General features: G+C 41.1%; 1 non-coding gene across 1 annotated transcript; it reads right to left on the reverse strand.

Moving 5' to 3' along the window:
• Positions 1–709: 709 nt before the first annotated feature.
• On the reverse strand, positions 710–817 carry LOC148552889 (small nucleolar RNA R71). Its single transcript, XR_015893284.1, has one exon. It is a non-coding gene; the product is annotated as a small nucleolar RNA R71 (small nucleolar RNA).
• Between the last annotated feature and the right edge of the window lie 18,591 nt (positions 818–19,408).

Raw genomic sequence — 19,408 nt, forward strand, 5'->3', positions numbered from 1 at the left:
ACTAACACTTCTCTTCTACTCATAATTCGAACCCTCTCCCTCTCTCTGTGTTTGAATTCTTCTTATTCTCTCTACCTCATTGTTCTATTCTTCTATTCTTATACTTATATAAGAATCTCTATACTGTGACATAGAGGATTCCTCTTCTTTCTGTTCTCTTCTTTTTCATATGAGTAGGAACAAGGATAAGAATATTCTTGTTGAAGCTGATCCTGAACCTGAAAGGACTCTGAAGAGGAAGCTAAGAGAAGCTAAAGCACAACACTCTGGAGAGGACCTTACAGAAATTTTTGAAAAAGAAGAAGACATGGCAGCCGAACCCAACAATAATGGTGGAGATGCAAGGAAGATGCTTGGTGACTTTACTGCACCAACGTCTGACTTCTATGGAAGAAGCATCTCAATCCCTGCAATTGGAGCAAACAACTTTGAGCTTAAGCCTCAATTAGTTTCTCTAATGTAGCAGAATTGCAAGTTTCATGGACTTCCATTGGAAGATCTTCATCAGTTCTTAGCTGAATTCTTGCAAATCTGTGACACTGTTAAGACCAATGGGGTTAATCCCGAGGTATACAGACTTATGCTTTTCCCCTTTGTTGTAAGAGATAGAGCGATATGGTTGGACTCACAACCTAAAGAAAGTCTGAACTCTTGGGAAAAGTTAGTCCATTCTTTCTTGGCCAAATTTTTTCCAGCTCAAAAGTTTAGCAAGCTTAGAGTTGAAGTCCAAACCTTCAGACAGAAGAAAGGTGAATCCCTCTATGAAGCTTGGGAAAGATACAAGTAATTGATCAGAAGGTGTCCTTCCGACATGCTTTCAGAATGGAGCATCTTATGTATATTCTTTTATGGTCTATCTGAATTGTCCAAGATGTCATTGGACCACTCTGCTGGTGGATCTCTTCATCTGAGAAAAATGCCTGCAAAAGCCCAGGAACTTATTGAAATGATTACAAATAACCAATTCATGTATACTTCTGAAAGAAATCCTGTGAATAATGGGATGACTCAGAAGAAAGGAGTTCTTGATATTGATACTCTGAATGCCATATTGGCTCAGAATAAAATATTGACTCAGCAAGTCAATATGATTTTTCAGAATCTGACTGGAATGCAAGCTGCATCCGGCAGTGCTAAAGAAGACTCCTCTGAAGGAGAAGCTTATGACCCTGAGAATCCTGCAATGGAAGAAGTGAAATTACATGGGAGAATCCTATGAAAACACCTATAATCCTTCATGGAGAAATCATCCAAATTTCTCATGGAAAGATCAACAGAAACCTCAACAAGGCTTTAATAATAATAATGGTGGGAGAAATAGGTTTGGCAATAGCGAGCCTTTTCCATCATCTTCTGAGCAACAGACAGAGAATTCTAATCAGAGCCTCTCTGACTTAGCAACCATAATCTCTGATCTATCTAAGACCACTCTCAGTTTTATGACTAAAACAAGGTCCTCCATCAGAAATTTGGAGGCACAAGTGGGTCAGCTGAGTGAAAGAGTTACTGAAACTCCTCCTAGTACTCTCCCAAGCAATACAGAAGATAATTCCAAAAGAGAGTGCAAGGTCATAAATATACCCAAGGTGGCCGCACCTATAGAGGAGGAAGAGGCAGTGAATTCCAGTGAGGATGACCTTAATGGACATCCACTTACCACTAAGGAGTTCCCTCCTGAGGAACCAAAGGAATCTGAGGCTCATATAGAGACCATAGAGATTCCACTGAACTTACTATTGCCATTCATAAGCTCTGATGAGTACTTATCCTCTGTAGAAGATGAAGATATTGTTGAAGAGTAAGTTGCTCAGTATCTAGGAGCAATCATGAATCTGAATGCCAAGTTATTTGGTAATGAGACTTGGGAGGATGAACCTCCATTGCTCATCAATGAATTGAATACGTTGGTTCAACTGAATTTACCTCAGAAGAAACTGGATCCCGAAAAATTCTTAATACTCTGTACCATAGGCACCATGACCTTTGAGAAGGCTCTGTGTGACCTGGAGTCAAGAATAAACCTCATGCCACTCTCTGTAATGAAGAAACTAGGGATCTTTGAGGTACAAGCTGCAAGAAACTCACTAGAGATGGAAGACAACTCAAGGAAACAGGCTTTTGGGCTTGTAGAGGATGTCTTAGTGAAAGTTGAAGGCTTTTACATCCCTACTGATTTCATAATCCTAGACACTAGGAAGGATGAGGATGAATCCATTATCCTTGGAAGACCCTTCCTAGCCACAGCAAGGGCTATGATTGATGTGGACAGAGGAGAGTTAGTCCTTCAATTGAATGAGGACTACCTTGTGTTTAAGGCTTAAGGATCTTCTTCTGTAACCATGGAGAGGAAACATGAAAAGCTTCTCTCAATACAGAGTCAAACAAAGCCTCCACACTTAACTTCTAAGTTTGGTGTTAGGAGGCCACCACTAAGCTCTGAGTCTTTGTGAAGCTCTCTAAGAGCTCACTGTCAAGCTATTGACATTAAAGAAGCGCTTATTGGGAGGCAACCCAATGTTATTTAATTATATATATTTTTATAGACATTTGTTTTCCATTGTCATGTTACGTTTCCTTTAGGTAGATGATCATGTGAAGTCAGAAAAACAGCTGCAGAATTAAAGCGGAATCAAAAACAGCATAAAAAACAACACACCCTGGAGAATAGGCTTAGTGGCATTTAAACGCCAGTAAGGATAGCAGAATGGGCTTTTAACGCCCAGTCTGGCAGCATTCTGGGTGTTAAACGCCAGAATTGGCAGACAGACTGGCGTTTAATGCCAGAAAAGGGTGTGTAGTGTCTGGCCGGCGTTAAACGCCAGAAATGGCAAACAGACTGGTGTTTAACGCCAGAAAAGGGTGTCTGGCTGGCGTTAAACGCCAGAAAGGGGCATCAGACTGGCGTTTAACGCCAAAAAAGGTAGCAGAGTTGGTGTTAAATGCCAGAAATGGCACACAGATGGCGTTTAAATGCCAGAAAGGTGCAGGGAGCAGAATTCCTTGACACCCCAGGATCTGTGGACCCCACAGTATCCCCACCTACCCCACCTCTTCTTCTCTCTCCTTCACACCTTTCCATAACACTCTTCCCCAAATACCCTTGACCAATCACATCAATACCTCTTCCCCAAACACCATTCACCTATCAAATCCTACCCTCTGATAAACCCCAATTTTGTGGTTTATATTGTGTAGAATTTGGGGGCTTTTTATCAATATTTCTCACACTTATTCACAAGAAATGCATGGTTTTATGTTCTCTTCCTAATATTGCTCTATGATGTAAAACATGCTTATTTTGCCTTAGAATTGCTATATTTTGATCCTCTTTTATTGCCATTTGATGCCGTGATGTATTTGTTGAGTGATTTCAGGATTTATAGGACAAGAATGGCCTAGAAGAGAGAAAGAAAGCATGCACAAAAGGGAGGAACATGAAGATTTGGATTTTGGGAACTTCAGCATCGGCGGGCACGCACACTTCACACACACGCGTGGATGTAAATAGCTGGAGGCGGCGCGCAAGGTGGACGCATCCGCGAGGATCAAAGAAATCCCATCGAAGCGCACGCGCACATGGCGCGCATGCGTGGATCACAAAAGCAATCGACGCGCATGCACGCATGGCGCGTACGCGCGGAAAGCTCACGTGACCTCATTAAAGGAAATCATGCTTGGCGATTTCTGAGGCTCATCAGGCCTAATTTCAAGCTGTTTCTGCATGGAAAAGACCCAAGGATGCTAGGGGAAAGGGGGGATCAATCATTTTACACTAAGACATAATTTTAGCTAGTTTTTTGGTTCTTTGTTCTTCTAGAGAGAGAAACCTTTGTTCCTCTCTAGATCTAACTTTAATTTGATCTTTCCTTGTTGAATTCTGAATTGGAACTTGTTGATTACTAGTTTTTATTGTTTAATTTGAATTCTCTAGTATACTTTTGCTTAGATCTTGTGTTAGTTTTATGTTTCCTTGTTGTTTGTCATTTTATACCTATTCCATGAATCTTGTAGATCTTGATTTGTTATTGTTGCATTGATGATTTCCATGATCAATTGTGTTGTCTGAATGATTATATGTTGATAATTGTTAGTGTGTACTTATTAGTTTCAATTTAATTGCAATTTAAGTAGATCTTTTATTAATGCTTACCATGTGTTTGATGAAATGTTTCCTTTGATTATGGAGTAGTTCTCTTTACTCTTAGCCTAGACTAAGGGAATTGGGTAAGCTTGAGTCATTGGGTCTAATGGATTTGATGATTTGGGAACCCTTAGTGGTCAATTTGATAGCCATTGACACTAGCCTACTACTAGGTTAATTAATAGTGAGGTTGGACCTTATGGGTTGATGTTGACCAAACCATTTAACATACTTCAAGTATAGAAGTAGATTTAATGAGTTTGGTTCCTCATAATTGTCAAGATATAGTTATTAGACAAGGATAGTGACCTCAATTCCCATGCCTAGCCAAGAGTTGCTTTTATCATTCATATTTGAAAACCCAAAAATCTTGATTGCTTTGTCTTAGTTATAGTTACTTGTTTAGTTAGAATAGAATTACATTGGATGTTATTTGATGAGTTTGGAATTATTCACATTTTGTTCTAATTGTTTGCATTAGTTTCTTGCATTCCAAGATTACTTGCTTGTTAAGATTCCTAGTTTAATTTCTTGCTCATGACTTGCAACCCCGGATTTCTAACCAATGTTGAAGCACATGTTTGCCCATTCTTTGTGAGACGACCCGAGGTTTGAATACTTCAGTTACTTTTATTGGGGTTGAACTTGTGACAACCAAATTTCTTCTAAATTCGATACTCAAGGATTGTTGTTGGGAAGAGCTATACTTGCAACGGGATTTTATTGAGAAATTCTATACCAACATAGTCTCTTGAGTCACATCAAATTTTTGGTGCCGTTGCCGGGGAATGGTTGCAACATATGCCTTGATATTGGTTATGTGAATATTTAGATATTGTAGATAGTTTACTTTCTTTTAGTACTTAGCTATAGTTTAGATTTCTTTTGTATGTGTGCTATGACTCCCAAGTTTGATGACTCGGTCTCAACCGAATTCTAGCTTAGCTGAGTTTGATCCTGAGATTGAAAGAACCTTATTACACACTCGGCAAGCTAGACGTCGATTGGATTATACGGCTAGTACTTCGGCCTCTCTTGAGGAACATACCGGATCACTAGACGGCACCGAGAGTGACTTGAAGTCCGCTACTTCCTATTCTTCTGTTGGCACTACTAATACATCTTTGCATCCTACAGGTGAACCATACATGGTGGAGCCACGACGGATCGCTTTGCATGAGCAAGGAGCTCCGGATATCATACTTCAACCTTTGTAAACAAGGTATCCTAACCTTGATCCAAACTTTGAGTTGAAGAGTAACTTGATAAATCTGCTTCCTAAGTATCATGGGTTGCCGGGTCAAGACCCCATCCGACATCTAAGGGATTTTCAAGTTGCTTGTTCTACGGCTCGAAGGCATGGAGCCGATGAGTTGGCTATTGTGGTTTTTGCCTTCCCTTTCTCTCTTGAAGGGCAAGCAAGGATGTGTTTTTATTCACAACCGGATGAAATTGTGACTAATTGGGATTTCTTGAGAAGAGAGTTTCTAGATAAATTATTCCCACCGGAGAAGACTGACTACATCCAGAAGGAGATTTCGGGTGTAATGCAAAAGGATCAAGAGAGTTTGTATGAGTATTGGACTCAGTTCAAGAGGCTATTGGAATCTTGTCCACACCATGGATTGAACACTTACTTGCTTATTAGTTACTTTACCGGAGGTTTTTGTGCGGAAGATAGAAGATTGCTCACCGCTTCTAGTGGCAGTTCCCTTTCAAAGAACAAGATGGAGGGAGAAGCTTGGAAATTGATAAATGATGTTGCCGAGGCTATACAACATGTGAGGGTGAGAAGTAATCCTCTCAAGGGTGTGGTAGAACCATCCCCTTCTAAAGCAAGCTTAACCAAGGTGCTTGGGGACATGACCACTATCCTCACTCAAATACAAAAAGATCAATAGGAATACTAGTCCATCCAAGCCATCCAAGCCCCACCTCAAATTGCTCAACTTGAAGGCCCTCCTAGAATTTGTGGTTTGTGCTCTAGCACCACACATTACACCGATCAATGCCATCAAATTCAAGAGGAGCATGCTCTTGTTGTGGCCAATGTGAATTACAACAACCGTCCACCTTATCCTTCTCAAGGCTAAAACAACTACTCTCATGGTAGTAATCAAAATCAAGGGTGGAGGGATAATGCACAAGGGAGCAATCAAAACCAAAGATGGAACAATTCTTCTTCTCATTACAACAACAACCAATCTTCATCTCAATATCACAACAACAACAACCACCAAGCCAACCAAAATCACCACAACCAAAACCAAAGCAACTACACCAAATACCAATTACCACACCATAGACAAAAATCCAACCAAGCCTCTTCATCTTCCACCAATCAATTCGATGAGCTTAGAACCACTATGGAGAAACAGGACGAGAGCTATAAGGCTCAATTCGATACCATGGGCACTCAATTAGCCAATCTCACTGACATGATCTCGAAGATGTCCATGTCCTCCAACAACACCAACCAACCCTCGAGCTCTTCTAGTCTTCCTTCCCAACCCCAACCAAACCCCAAGGGCGGTCTCAACGCCATCACTCTACGGTCGGGGTCTATAGTGGAGGTGATACCTCCTAGGGTCATGGAAGGCATTCATAAGGGAGAAGTGGTTGTTGAAGCTCCACATGAAGAGGAAGAGGTAGACAAAAAGCATGATGAAGAAGGTGTAAGCCTTAAGAAACCCAAGAGGAAAGTTATAGTGGATGAGTCCATTCCTATCCCATTCCCTTCCTTGGTGAAGAAAGCGAAGAAGACGTCGGAATTCGACTTGAACATGCTTCAAGTGTTCAAGAAAGTTGAGGTAACCATACCACTTCTTGATGCTATCCAAAAAATTTCGAAGTATGCAAAATTTCTGAAAGACTTGTGCACACACAAGGATAGGATAGGAGAGTTGGAGACATTATCCTTGGGTAGTTCAATTTCTTCCTTGATGGAACCTATTCCAAAGAAATGTAGTGACCCTGGACCTTGTTTGGTGTCTTATTGTATTGGTGGACGTACTTTTCATGACTGTATGCGTGATCTAGGAGCTTGCGTAAGCATCATGCCATTGTCTATTTTTGTGCGGTTGAACTTAGCTCCATTAAGGAAGTCGGCGGTAAAGTTTGCCTTAGCCGATAAAAGTGTGATCACGGTGATAGGAATAGCAGAAGATGTACTTGTGGCAATCAAGGACTTGGTCTTTTCAGTTGACTTTTACATCCTTGAAATGCCTCCAACAAAAAATAGAATCTCATCCTCCGTTCTACTTGGTAGACCCTTCCTCAAGACCTCTAAATTCAAGTTAGATGCCTTCACCGGCACATATTCCTTTGAGGTTGGAGACAAGACTATCAAGTTCAATTTGGAAGAAGCCATGAAGCATCCTCCCGAAGAGCATTCCGTTCTCCGATGTGATGTAATTGATGAAGTGGTAGCGGAAGTGCAAGAAGAAGACCACCACAAGTTATGCTACCCTATTGTTGAAGAGACGGATGACTAAGAGGATGAACATGAGAAAGTTGTTGAAAGTGAACCCCGTGAGCTTGATGAAAAGGAACCTCAGCTTGAGGCAAAGAGTGAACTAAAGCCTCTTCCATATCATTTGAAGTATGCTTTCTTAGAGGACAACCAAAAGTTTCTGGTCATTATTGCTAGTGAGCTTTCGAGTGAAGAAGAAAAGCTCCTAGATGTCCTAAGAAGATACAAGAAGGCAATTGGTTGGAGCCTAGCTGATATTGTGGGGATTGACCCTCACAAGTGCATGCATCGTCTATTTCTCCAAGAGGAAGCTAGGCCGGTTAGGCAACAGAAAAGGAAGCTCAACCCGACCATCCTTGATGTGGTAAAGAAGGAGGTCACTAGGCTACTTGATGTGGGTATCATATAACCAATTTCTAACAGTGAATGGGTGAGCCCGGTCCAGGTCGTTCCCAAGAAATCGGACATTATTGCGGTTAAGAAGGATGATGGTGGAGTGGTCACCAAGAGAGTACAAAATGCGTGGCGCGTGTTCATCGATTATAGGAGATTGAACGCCGCTAAAAGAAAGGACCACTACCCTTTGTCCTTTATCGATCAGATGTTGAATTGTTTGGCGGGTAAATCCCATTATTGCTTTCTTGATGGATTCACTGGTTACTTCCAGATTCACATTGCTCCTGAAGATCAGGAAAAGACAACATTCACTTGCCCTTTTGGCACCTTTGCCTATAAAAGGATGCCATTTGGACTATGTAATGCACCTGCTACTTTTCAGCGGTGTATGACCAGTGTCTTTTTCGATCTAATGGAGAATTGTCTGGAAGTCTTTATGGATGACTTCAGTGTTTATGGAACTTCATTTGATTGTTGCTTAGAGAACTTGGCCAAGGTCCTAGCTAGATGTGTCGACACTAACCTTGTTTTAAACTTTGAAAAATGCCACTTTATGGTAAGGCAAGGTATAGTGTTGGGACATGTGGTATCTAGTGAAGGCATTTCTGTAGACCCGGCCAAGGTCGATGTTATCACCACTTTATCTCACCCCTCATCTGTGAGGGAGGTTCGCTCGTTTTTGGGACATGCAGGATTTTACAGGCGCTTTATCAAAGATTTCAGAAAAATTGCATTGCCATTGTCGCGCCTACTCCAAAAAGATGTGGATTTCGAGTTTGACAGTGCATGTGTGAAAGCATTTGAAGAGCTAAGGAGAGTTCTTACCACAGCACCGGTTGTGCGAGGCCCCAATTGGACGTTGCCATTCGAGATAATGTGCGATGCATCAAACCATGCTGCAGATGCCGCGATTGCACAACGCGATGGTGAACTCCCTTATGTCATTGCTTACTCTTCTAAAACACTGGATGCAGCACAATCCAACTATACCACTACAGAAAAGGAACTCCTAGCTATTGTTCATGCTTTAGATAAATTCATATCTTATCTGCTAGGATCCAAGATAGTGGTATACATGGATCATGCAGCTTTAAAGTTTTACTAACAAAGAATGAGTCAAAGCCTAGACTCATACGTTGGATCTTGCTTTTGCGAGAATTCGACATTGAGATTATGGACCAGAGTGGGTCTCAAAAATTGGTTGTGAATCATTTAAGCCACCATGAGAATTTAAATTTTGACCCATTTCCGATCAATGACTCATTCCCATTGGATAGTTTGCATGCTGTGACGGATAGCTTTCCTTGGTTTGCCCCAATGGCGAACTACTTGGTTGCAAAAATCTTCCCTCCCAACTTTTCTAAAAACCAAAGGGACAAGTTGAGGAGTGATTCCAAATACTACATTTGGGATGACCCTCACTTGTGGAAGAGGGGCGTGGACCAAGTAATTCGAAGATGTGTGCCGGAATCTGAAATTCAACCCATTCTTGAAGCTTGTCATTCGTCCGAATGTGGTGGCCACTTTGGCCCACAAAGGACAGCTAAAAAGGTGTTGGATTGTGGATTCTGGTGGCCAACCTTAATTCAAGGATGCTAACCGATTCTGTGTGTCTTGCCATCAATGTCAGAAGTCAGGAAACACGTCCCAAAGGGATGAGGTGCCTCAGCAACCTATGTTGTTCTGTGAGATATTTGATGTTTGGGGCATTGACTTTATGGGACCGTTTCCCAACTCAAGTGGGTATCTATATATTCTGTTAGCGGTTGACTACGTGTCAAAGTGGGTGGAGGCAATACCTACCCGCCTTGACAATGCCAGTACCATTGTTTCTTTTATTAGAAATCACATTGTATGCCGTTATGGGTCACCACGAGCAATCGTGAGCAACCAAGGATCCCACTTTTGTAACAGGAAAGTAGAGACACTGCTTAAACGCTATGGAGTATTGCATAAGGTTGCCACTGCTTATCATTCGCAAACCAATGGACAAGCGGAAGTATCCAACCAGGAGATCAAGAGAATCTTGGAGAATGTGGTCAATCCACAAAGGAAGGATTGGAGCTTCCTGCTAGGAGATGCACTGTAGGCGTATAGGACGGCCTACAAGACTCTGTTAGGGATGAGCCCCTTCCGGATCGTCTATGGTAAGGCATGCCACCTCCCGGTGAAAATTGAGCATAGAGCCTATTGGGCGGTAAAGCAGTGCAACATGGATCCAACCAAGGCGGGAGTGGCCAGAAAATTACAACTAGAGGAGCTCGAGTGTTTGAGGAACGAAGCGTATGAGAATGCTCGAATTTACAAGGAAAAGACTAAGGCATTTCATGACCATCACATCCGGAAGAAGGATTTCCAAGAAGGTGATGAGGTTCTCCTCTATAACTCAAGGCTTAGATTCATGCCTGGCAAGCTCCGTTCTAGATGGGAAGGACCCTTCAAGGTAAAGGAGATAAAGCCCTATGGAGTGGTAGAATTGTTTGATCCCAAAAGTGAAGCAACTTTCAAGGTGAATGGACATAGAGTGAAGAAGTACCATGGCTACAAGCTCCCAAAAGAGCTAGAGGTGTTCCTGCTAACGGATGCGCCTAAAGGAGGAAAAGCTTAATCAACTGAGCGTCCAACTTAAGGACGTTAAAGAAAAGTGCTTGGTGGGAGGCACCCCACCGTGGTAAGATCTTCCTTGTGTATACCATCTTGTTCTTAGCTTTAGATTCTTATGAATTTTGTGACTTTTTGATGTTATTGATTGCATAGGATTGTTAGTTTTATTGTTCTTGTTGGATAGATAGGATGTTCATATAGTTTTCATCATTCTTGGTGTGGATGCATTATTGAAGTTAGAGGAAATGCTTTTTCTTGAATGGTGCATGAATTTATAAGTGTTTTCTTGCCTACTAGCTTAACCACCTGCTAAGAATGTGTAGAATAGCTTTTCCCTATATTGCTTGAAAAAAATAAAAAAAAGAGAGAAGCAAGAAAAAAAGGGCATCCACGCGCGAGCGCACTGTGTGCATGCGCCGGTGATGTGTTTCAAACTCCTGGGCCAAAAACCCGAGACTCATGCCCACTTCGTGCCCATTTCGTGCTAGGCACCCACGCGTCTGCGTACGTGCCACCTGCGCGCCACCTTGCAATTTGACCATCGACGCGCAAGCGCACCGTGCGCGCGCGCGCCAATGGTGCTACATAAACTCCCTGGTACAAAAACCAGAGAGTTGTGCCACACTTGTGCCTAGCCTATGCCCATACCGACGCATCCGCGCCGGTCGCCAATTTACTCAGGCATGCGTCAGCGCACTGTGCGCGTCCGCGCGCCTTTGCTACATGCCAACTCTGGTACAAATTACCCGATACTTAGGCCAACTTTGTGCCAATCTCATGCTAAGGGCATAGCTATACTCGCGCGTCAGCGCCATTGACGCATGCGCGTCCCTTGCCCAACCCTCACCGACGCGCCAGCGCACTGTGCGTGCGCGCGCCGGTCACGTGTATCAGTTTTAAGGCTGCGCGCCTTGCCTCTATCCCACTTTCTTTCTTATTTCTTTCTTTCATCTTCCTTCTCCATCATCTCTCTTTTCTTCTCTTCTTCTTTCCCAATCCACCATCACCGTCTCCGGTTACTTACCAGCGACCACCACCGCTTCCGGTGGCTCTACACTTCTTCTTTCCTTCTCATTCTCACAAGAAGAGAACCTCACTTTCTTCTTTTCTCCTTCTCAAGGTTCTACTTCTTCATACCTCATCTATTACTTTCTTTGCATAATCTCTTCTTCTAGTTAGATTTTTCTTATTTGTTTACTTATTTTCTACTTTAGTTACATGATTACATTATTTGCTTTTTATTTGCTTACTTTCCCTTTTTCTTGTTCTTCCATGGATGTTGAATTTAAGTTTTAATTTGCTTTGATAGATCTTCTTAATGTCTCTCATTGTCTGTGTCATGTAAGTGATGTTATGTGATGATTGATATTTCATTTTGGGATTCAAATTAGTTGAGTATCTCATAATTGCTCATTACTTGATAATTGCACACCAAGTGTTCGAGGAAATGCACGAATGCCATTTTGGATTATTTTAATCATGTATTTTCACTTTGGTGCTTTCTCCTCACTCACTTGTTGTCTTCTACATGCATTGAGTCCACTTTGCTTATTACTTGCTAATTAGATACTCGTTGAACATGACTTGCTTGTTGGTATGGATGCTTGAGATTACTCTTCTCATGCCGTTTTGCATGCTTCATTCCCTCTTGCATCCCATGCCAAGTGTTGTGACCCTTGTTTCTATGATTACCTTGTCGCATTGTTTCTTATGGGAAATATCATTTGCTTGCATGTTTTTGTGGAGATAATTCTTTGGGTTTAATGTTTTCCTTTTTTTCCCTCCTTTCTCAGGATGGCCACCAAGAAAGGCAAGGAGAAAGCTTTAAGGAAACCCGCCGCAAGAAGGGCACCCCAAAGGTCAAACTCTAAGGCGCACTCTTTATTAGGAGCTAAACCGCTATCTAAGAAGGCGAAGACACCCGCTCCTATTGATGAGAACGAGAAGAGCAAACCGGCAAAGGATTCTTCAAAGTTCCCCAACCGCTTCTATGAACTTATGTTCCCCGCCATGGTTGAGAGAAATTACCATGCTGAGCATCTACTCGCTCCGCTGGACAAGGTTGCTCCTTGTATTCTATCCCACATTGAACGGCGAGGATGGGAGTTCCTTCTAAGAAAACCACAAGAGGTCAACCTCTCATGGGTGGTCGAGTTCTACACTAACTACCATCTTTCCTCTCTTCAATTGGTATACATGCACCGGAAGCAAGTCTCAGTTTTAGAAGAGGCTATTCAGCATGTGCTTAATGTCTTACCAGTACCAAGTGACATGGATGGCTACCAAGAGGTCTTGCGTCAGTGAGAAAAGTTTGGATTTGATTGGGACTCGATTCTCCGAGTCATTGCTGAACCAGAGACATTTTGGACCCATGGTCGACTCCGAATGAGGCCCAAGTGCATTGATGCTCGCTTCCTCACTATAGAAGCTAGAGCTTGGGCCCAGATCCTATCCCACTATGTGCTACCTAGCACCCACAAGTCATCCTTCACGGCCGATCTCGCTTTGCTTGTTTGGTGTATTCTCACGGAGAGACCGATGAACATTCCACTTCTTGTCAAGCAAGCGATGGAACAAGTCCATGGCTGTGGTAATTTGCCATTTCTAGCATTGGTATCTGATTTAGTTGCTGCCGCGGGTGTTCCTTGGGGAGACATGGACACGAAAGCTATAATTTCGGCTAAGGGCGATGTGGTCCCATGCGGGAAATATTTACATCTTCCCATGAACAACCCAAGCTTTGACACAGCCCTTCCATCTACTATTTCTTCCACCTCATCATCACCACCACGGCAAAGATCTACCCATCAACGGATAGAAGATCTACACCGGAAGATTGATAGATATGAGCGGCGCAATCAACGCCGATACACTTATATCAAGAAGCTTCTGCGTTTTGTTACCCCTAGCATGAAGGACCCGAAATATTCACATCCACCTCCAACCCAAGTGATGGGAGCTCTGATGGAGGGGATAGTGAAGGTTCCGGTCCCGACCATCCTTAGCGCATTATTGGTAGCACGGAGGACCGTGCTAAATTCTAAGTGTGGGGAGATCGTTCGACCGATCTCCATGGGTAACAATCTCTTCCTTTCAACATCCATGGATTTATCTTTTGCTTATTAGTTAGTACATTGCATGTGTAGTTAGTTTTGCTTGTAAATGCTCCTTCCATGATAGTTAGTTTCTATAGAGTTACTTGGTCAAAATAATGACTTCGTCCCCAAGAAACTGTGTTTTGGGGTACCCTACCAATTTTGAAAAAATTTTCTGCGATAAACTTGCTTCGAGAATGTATTTTGGAACATAGTGATTGAGCTAAGAACACAAGCATGTAAGTTTTGAGCCTATTGTGTGGTTACATCTTCTAACCACTATTCCCCAATCTTGTGTGCATTATTCTCTCTCTATGATTGTAATCCTTGCTTTGTCTGATTCTATATGGCCATTACTTTGTGTATGAATGCATTTACATGATTGAGGCCATCATTTCAATAGTCACTTTTTCCAAACGACCTTTACTCTTTTATCTACCATTGCCAACCAATTTTGAGCCAATGATAAACCCTTTTTGTTCTAAATATAGCACATCAATAACCCTAAGTGAAAAACAATGAATGTCCCTGGATTTGGATCCTTGATTAGCTTAGGTAAGTTAGGGTGTGTGTCATCAAATGGGAGGGTGTACTTGGAAACTTGGGTAGATGTAAAGGTGTGTATTTGTAATTGAATTGGAAATTTTGGGAAAGTGGGAACATACTCATGTATTGAATGATTGAGCCATGTGCATTGGAACTTTTGTACATGAAACCCCAAGAAAGAGGGAACCAAAAAGAAAAAGAAATTGTATGTGTATATATGAGAATGTAAGAAAAAGAAACAGAACAATAGAAGAAACAAAAATAGAAAAAAGAGAAAGCAATGAAAGGGGACAAAAATGCCCCAAGACAAAGTGATAATAACTATGCATATGCAAAAAGTGAAACCCATGGGTAGCAAGGTATTGTATTACAGTTGTATATGTTGTCCTATGTGTCTAGTGGGATCTTAGGTTAATTAAGGACTCAAATTTTAAGCTCACTTGGCCATATACATCCTTACCTCCACCCTAGCCCCATTACAACCCATGAATAAGACCTCATGATACTTGTAAGCATGTATTAAGTAATTGTTGATTGTTAGATGAAAGACAAATCTTGGAAAGCATGATTAGGAGAGGATTGAGTGACGAACCCTATACACTCGAGCAGATAGAGCGGATACACTTCCGAAAAGGGTTTGATGCTCAACTCCTTGTTCCCGGCTTTCACAAGCGTTCATCTAGCAAGTTATATGCACTTCTTGTTGATGTTCAAATTGGTAGGATTCATGAATTACATAGCATTTTCACCCCGTATGATCATAAGTGTTCTTGGAGGATAGATTTACCCTTGACCAAGTGGATAGATGATTTTACTTTAGTTGCATGCATTCACTTAGGAAAATTGCATTGCATAAACCCTTTCTTACCATGATCTTTGGTCTTTTTATTTTAAGCATGAGGACATGCTTGGTTTAAGTGTGGGGAGATTTGATAAACTCCAATTTTGTGGTTTATATTGTGTAGAATTTGGGGGGTTTTTTATCAATATTTCTCACACTTATTCACAATAAATGCATGGTTTTGTGTTCTCTTCCTAATATTGCTCCATGATAAAAAACATGCTTATTTTGCCTTAGAATTACTATATTTTGATCCTCTTTTATTGCCATTCGATGCCGTGATGTATTTGTTGAGTGATTTCAGGATTTATAGGACAAGAATGGCCTAGAAGAGAGAAAGAAAGCATGCACAAAAGGGAGGAACATGAAGATTTGGATTTTGGGAACTTCAGCATCGGCGAGCACGCGCACTTCACGCGCACGCGTGGATGTAGATAGCTGGAGGCGGCGCACAAAGATGGACGCATCCGCACGGATCAAAGAAATTCCATTGGCGCGCACGCGCACATGGCGCGCACGCGTGAATCACAAAAGCAATCGGCGCGCACGCACGCATGGAAAGCTCACGTGACCTCATTAAAGGAAATCGTGCCTGGCGATTTCTGAGGCTCATCAGGCCCAATTTCAAGCTGTTTCTACATGGAAAAGACCCAAGGATGCTAGGGGGAAATGGGGGATCAATCATTTTACACTAAGACATAATTTTAGCTAGTTTTTTAGTTCTTTGTTCTTCTAGAGAGAGAAACCTTTGTTCCTCTCTAGATCTAGCTTTAATTTGATCTTCCCTTGTTGAATTCTGAATTGGATCTTGTTGATTACTAGTTTTAATTGTTTAATTTGAATTCTCTAGTATACTTTTGCTTAGATCTTGTGTTAGTTTTATGTTTCCTTATTGTTTGTCATTTTATACCCATTCCATGAATCTTGTAGATCTTGATTTGTTATTGTTGCATTGATGATTTCCATGATCAATTAGTGAGTACTTGTTAGTTTCAATTTAATTGCAATTTAAGTATATCTTTTATTAATGCTTACCATGTGTTTGATGAAATGTTTTCTTTGATTATGGAGTAGTTCTCTTTACTCTGGTCCTAGGCTAAGGGAATTGGGTAAGCTTGAGGCATTGGGTCTAATGGATTTGATGATTTGGGAACCCTGATTTAATGCGAATTGTCGTGTCGGTATAGAATTTCACAATTGAATTCTCGTTGCAAGTATAGTTCTACACCAACAAACAATCCTTCCAATAAAAAATTTGGTTGTGTCACAATTAACAAACCCCAAATGAAAATTAATCGAAGTATTTAGACTCCTGGTCGTCTCACAAGAAATTGCAATGAAGTGTTCAATTATTGGCTATGAAGATGCAAGCGGGGGTTTGATTTTGATGATTGACAAGAAAATATAAAAGCAAGAAAGTAAAATAACAAGAACTAATAAAAGAAATAGAAAGATACTCTTGGCTAGACCTAGGTAATTGAGATCACCATCCTTGTCTACAAACCATATATTGATAATTATGAGAGGCCAAGCTCATTAAGTCTACTTCCAAAAGTCTTAAGTACGTAATATCTACTCCTAGACTTGAAGTACGTCAAATGGCTTTGATCACATCAACCCATAAGTCCCAACCTACCTACTAATTAAATTAGTAGTGGGTTGGTGTCAATGAGTATCAAATTGATCACCAAGGGTTCTCAAATCACCAAATCATTGAGACCTAATACCTCAAGGTCACTCAATTCCCTTAGCCTAGGCCAAGAGTAAAGAAAACTACTCAAAAACTAAAGGAAACATTCTATCAAACACCTAGTGTGCAATAAAAGCAAACATCATAAAATGCAAGAATTAAAAGAAACACATAACTAACATAAGAAAGAAATCAACAATAACAATGAAGATCAACATAAAAGAAACATGGAAACATAAAATTGCATTAAAGAAAATTAAGATCCAACAATTGTTCATAAACATAAAAGAGAGCAACATAAGAAATTAACAAGAGAAACTAAGAAGATTGAGACAATAGAACACTAAAATATAATGAGAACTAAAATCAAAACAAGAATTGAAAGAGAAATTTGAGAGTGATTAACCTAACTTTACCCTAATTTCTATCCTAAGTCTAGAGAGAGGAGAGAGCCTCTCTCTCTAGAATTCTACCCTAAAACATGATGAAAACTAAATTATGACTACCTGGTTCATTCCCCCCTCAATCCTTGGGTTCAATAGCATCAGAAATGAGTTGGATTGGGCCCAAAGTGCTTCAGAAATCGCCCCCAGCAATTTCATCTTTAGTGGGCCACGAGCAGCATCGGCGCGCACGTGTACATGGCGCATGCGCGCCCCTATACATGAAGCAAAATTTTATATCATTTCGAAGCCCCAGATGTTAGCTTTCCAATGCAACTAGAACCGCCTCATTTGGACCTCTGTAGCTCAAGTTATGATCGATTGAGTGCGAAGAGGTCAGGCTTGACAGCTTTACGGTTCCTTCATTTCTTCAAGAGTTCTCCCACTTTGCATGATTTTCTCCTCACTTCTTCCATCCAATACTTGCCTTATGGACCTGAAATCACTCAACAAACATATCAAGGTATCGAATGGAATTTAAGTGAATTAAAATCACTAATTTTAGGGCCTAAAAAGCATGTTTTCACATTTAAGCACAAATCAAGGGAGAATTGCAAAACCATGCTATTTCATTGAATAAATGTGGGAAAAGTTGATAAAATCTCCCAAATTATGCACAAGATAAACCACAAAATCGGGGTTTATCAAACCCTTAGTGGTCAATTTGATAGCCATTGACACTAGCCTACTACTAGGTTAATTAGTAGTGAGGTTGGACCTTATGGGTTGATGTTGACCAAACCATTTAACATACTTCAAGTATAGAAGTAGATTTAATGAGTTTGGTTCCTCATAATTGTCAAGATATGGTTATTAGACAAGGATAGTGACCTCAATTCCCATGCCTAGCCAAGAGTTGCTTTTATCATTCATATTTGAAAACCCAAAAATCTTGATTGCTTTGTCTTAGTTATAGTTACTTGTTTAGTTAGAATAGAATTACATTGGATGTTATTTGATGAATTTGAAATTATTTACATTTTGTTCTAATTGTTTGCATTAGTTTCTTGCATTCCAAGATTACTTGCTTGTTAAGATTCCTAGTTTAATTTCTTGCTCATGACTTGCAACCCCGGATTTCTAACCAATGTTGAAGCACATGTTTGCCCATTCTTTGTGAGACGACCCGAGGTTTGAATACTTCGGTTACTTTTATTGGGGTTGAACTTGTGACAACCAAATCCTTCTAAATTTGATACTCGAGGATTGTTGTTGGGAAGAGCTATACTTGTAATGGGATTTTATTGAGAAATTCTATACCAACATAGTCTCTTGAGTCGCATCACCCTCTTCCCCATAATCTCTTTACCACTTATATCCATCCACTATTCCTACCTACCTCACAATTCAAATTCAAAACATTTCCCTCCCAAACCCAACCCCTTCATACACGACTTCCCTCTCTCTCTCTTACCCTATAAATACCCCCTGGCCAAATTCACTACTCCCCTCCATCTCCTCCATTTCTTCTTCTTCTACTCCTTTCTTTCTTCTTTTGCTCGAGGATGAACAAAACTTTTAAGTTTGGTGTGGAAAAATCTCTTCTTTTTATTTTTCCATAACCATCAATGGTACCTAAGGCCGGAGAAGCCTCTAGAAAGAGAAAAAGGAAGGCAATTGCTTCCACCTCCGAGTCATGGGAGATGGAGAGATTCATCTCAAAAGTCCATTAATACCACTTCTATGAAGTTGTGGCCAAGAAAAAGGTGATCCCTGAGGTCCCCTTCATGCTCAAAAAGAGTGAATATTCGGAGATCCGACGTGAGGTTAGGCGAAGAGGTTGGGAAGCTCTCACCAACCCCATCCAACAAATCATAATCTTAATGGTTCAAGAGTTCTATGCTAATGCATGGATTACTAAGAACCATGATCAAAGTGTGAACCCGAACCCAAAGAATTGGCTCATAATGGTTCGGGGGAAATACTTGGACTTCAATATGGAAACTGCAAGGTTGGCATTCAACTTGCCAATAATGAGAGGAGATCCTCATCCTTTCACTAGAAGAGTCAACTTTGATCAAAGATTGGACCAAGTCCTCATGGACATCTGTATGGAAGGAGCTCAATGGAAGAGAGACTCCAAAGGCAAGCCGGTTCAACTGAGAAGGCTTGACCTCAAACCCGTGGCTAGGGGATGGTTGGAGTTTATCCAACGCTCCATCATTCCTACTAGCAACTAG

This window comes from Arachis ipaensis, chromosome B7 (genome assembly GCF_059453495.1).
Source record: "Arachis ipaensis isolate K30076 ecotype BB chromosome B7, ASM5945349v1, whole genome shotgun sequence".
Lineage (NCBI taxonomy): Eukaryota > Viridiplantae > Streptophyta > Magnoliopsida > Fabales > Fabaceae > Arachis > Arachis ipaensis.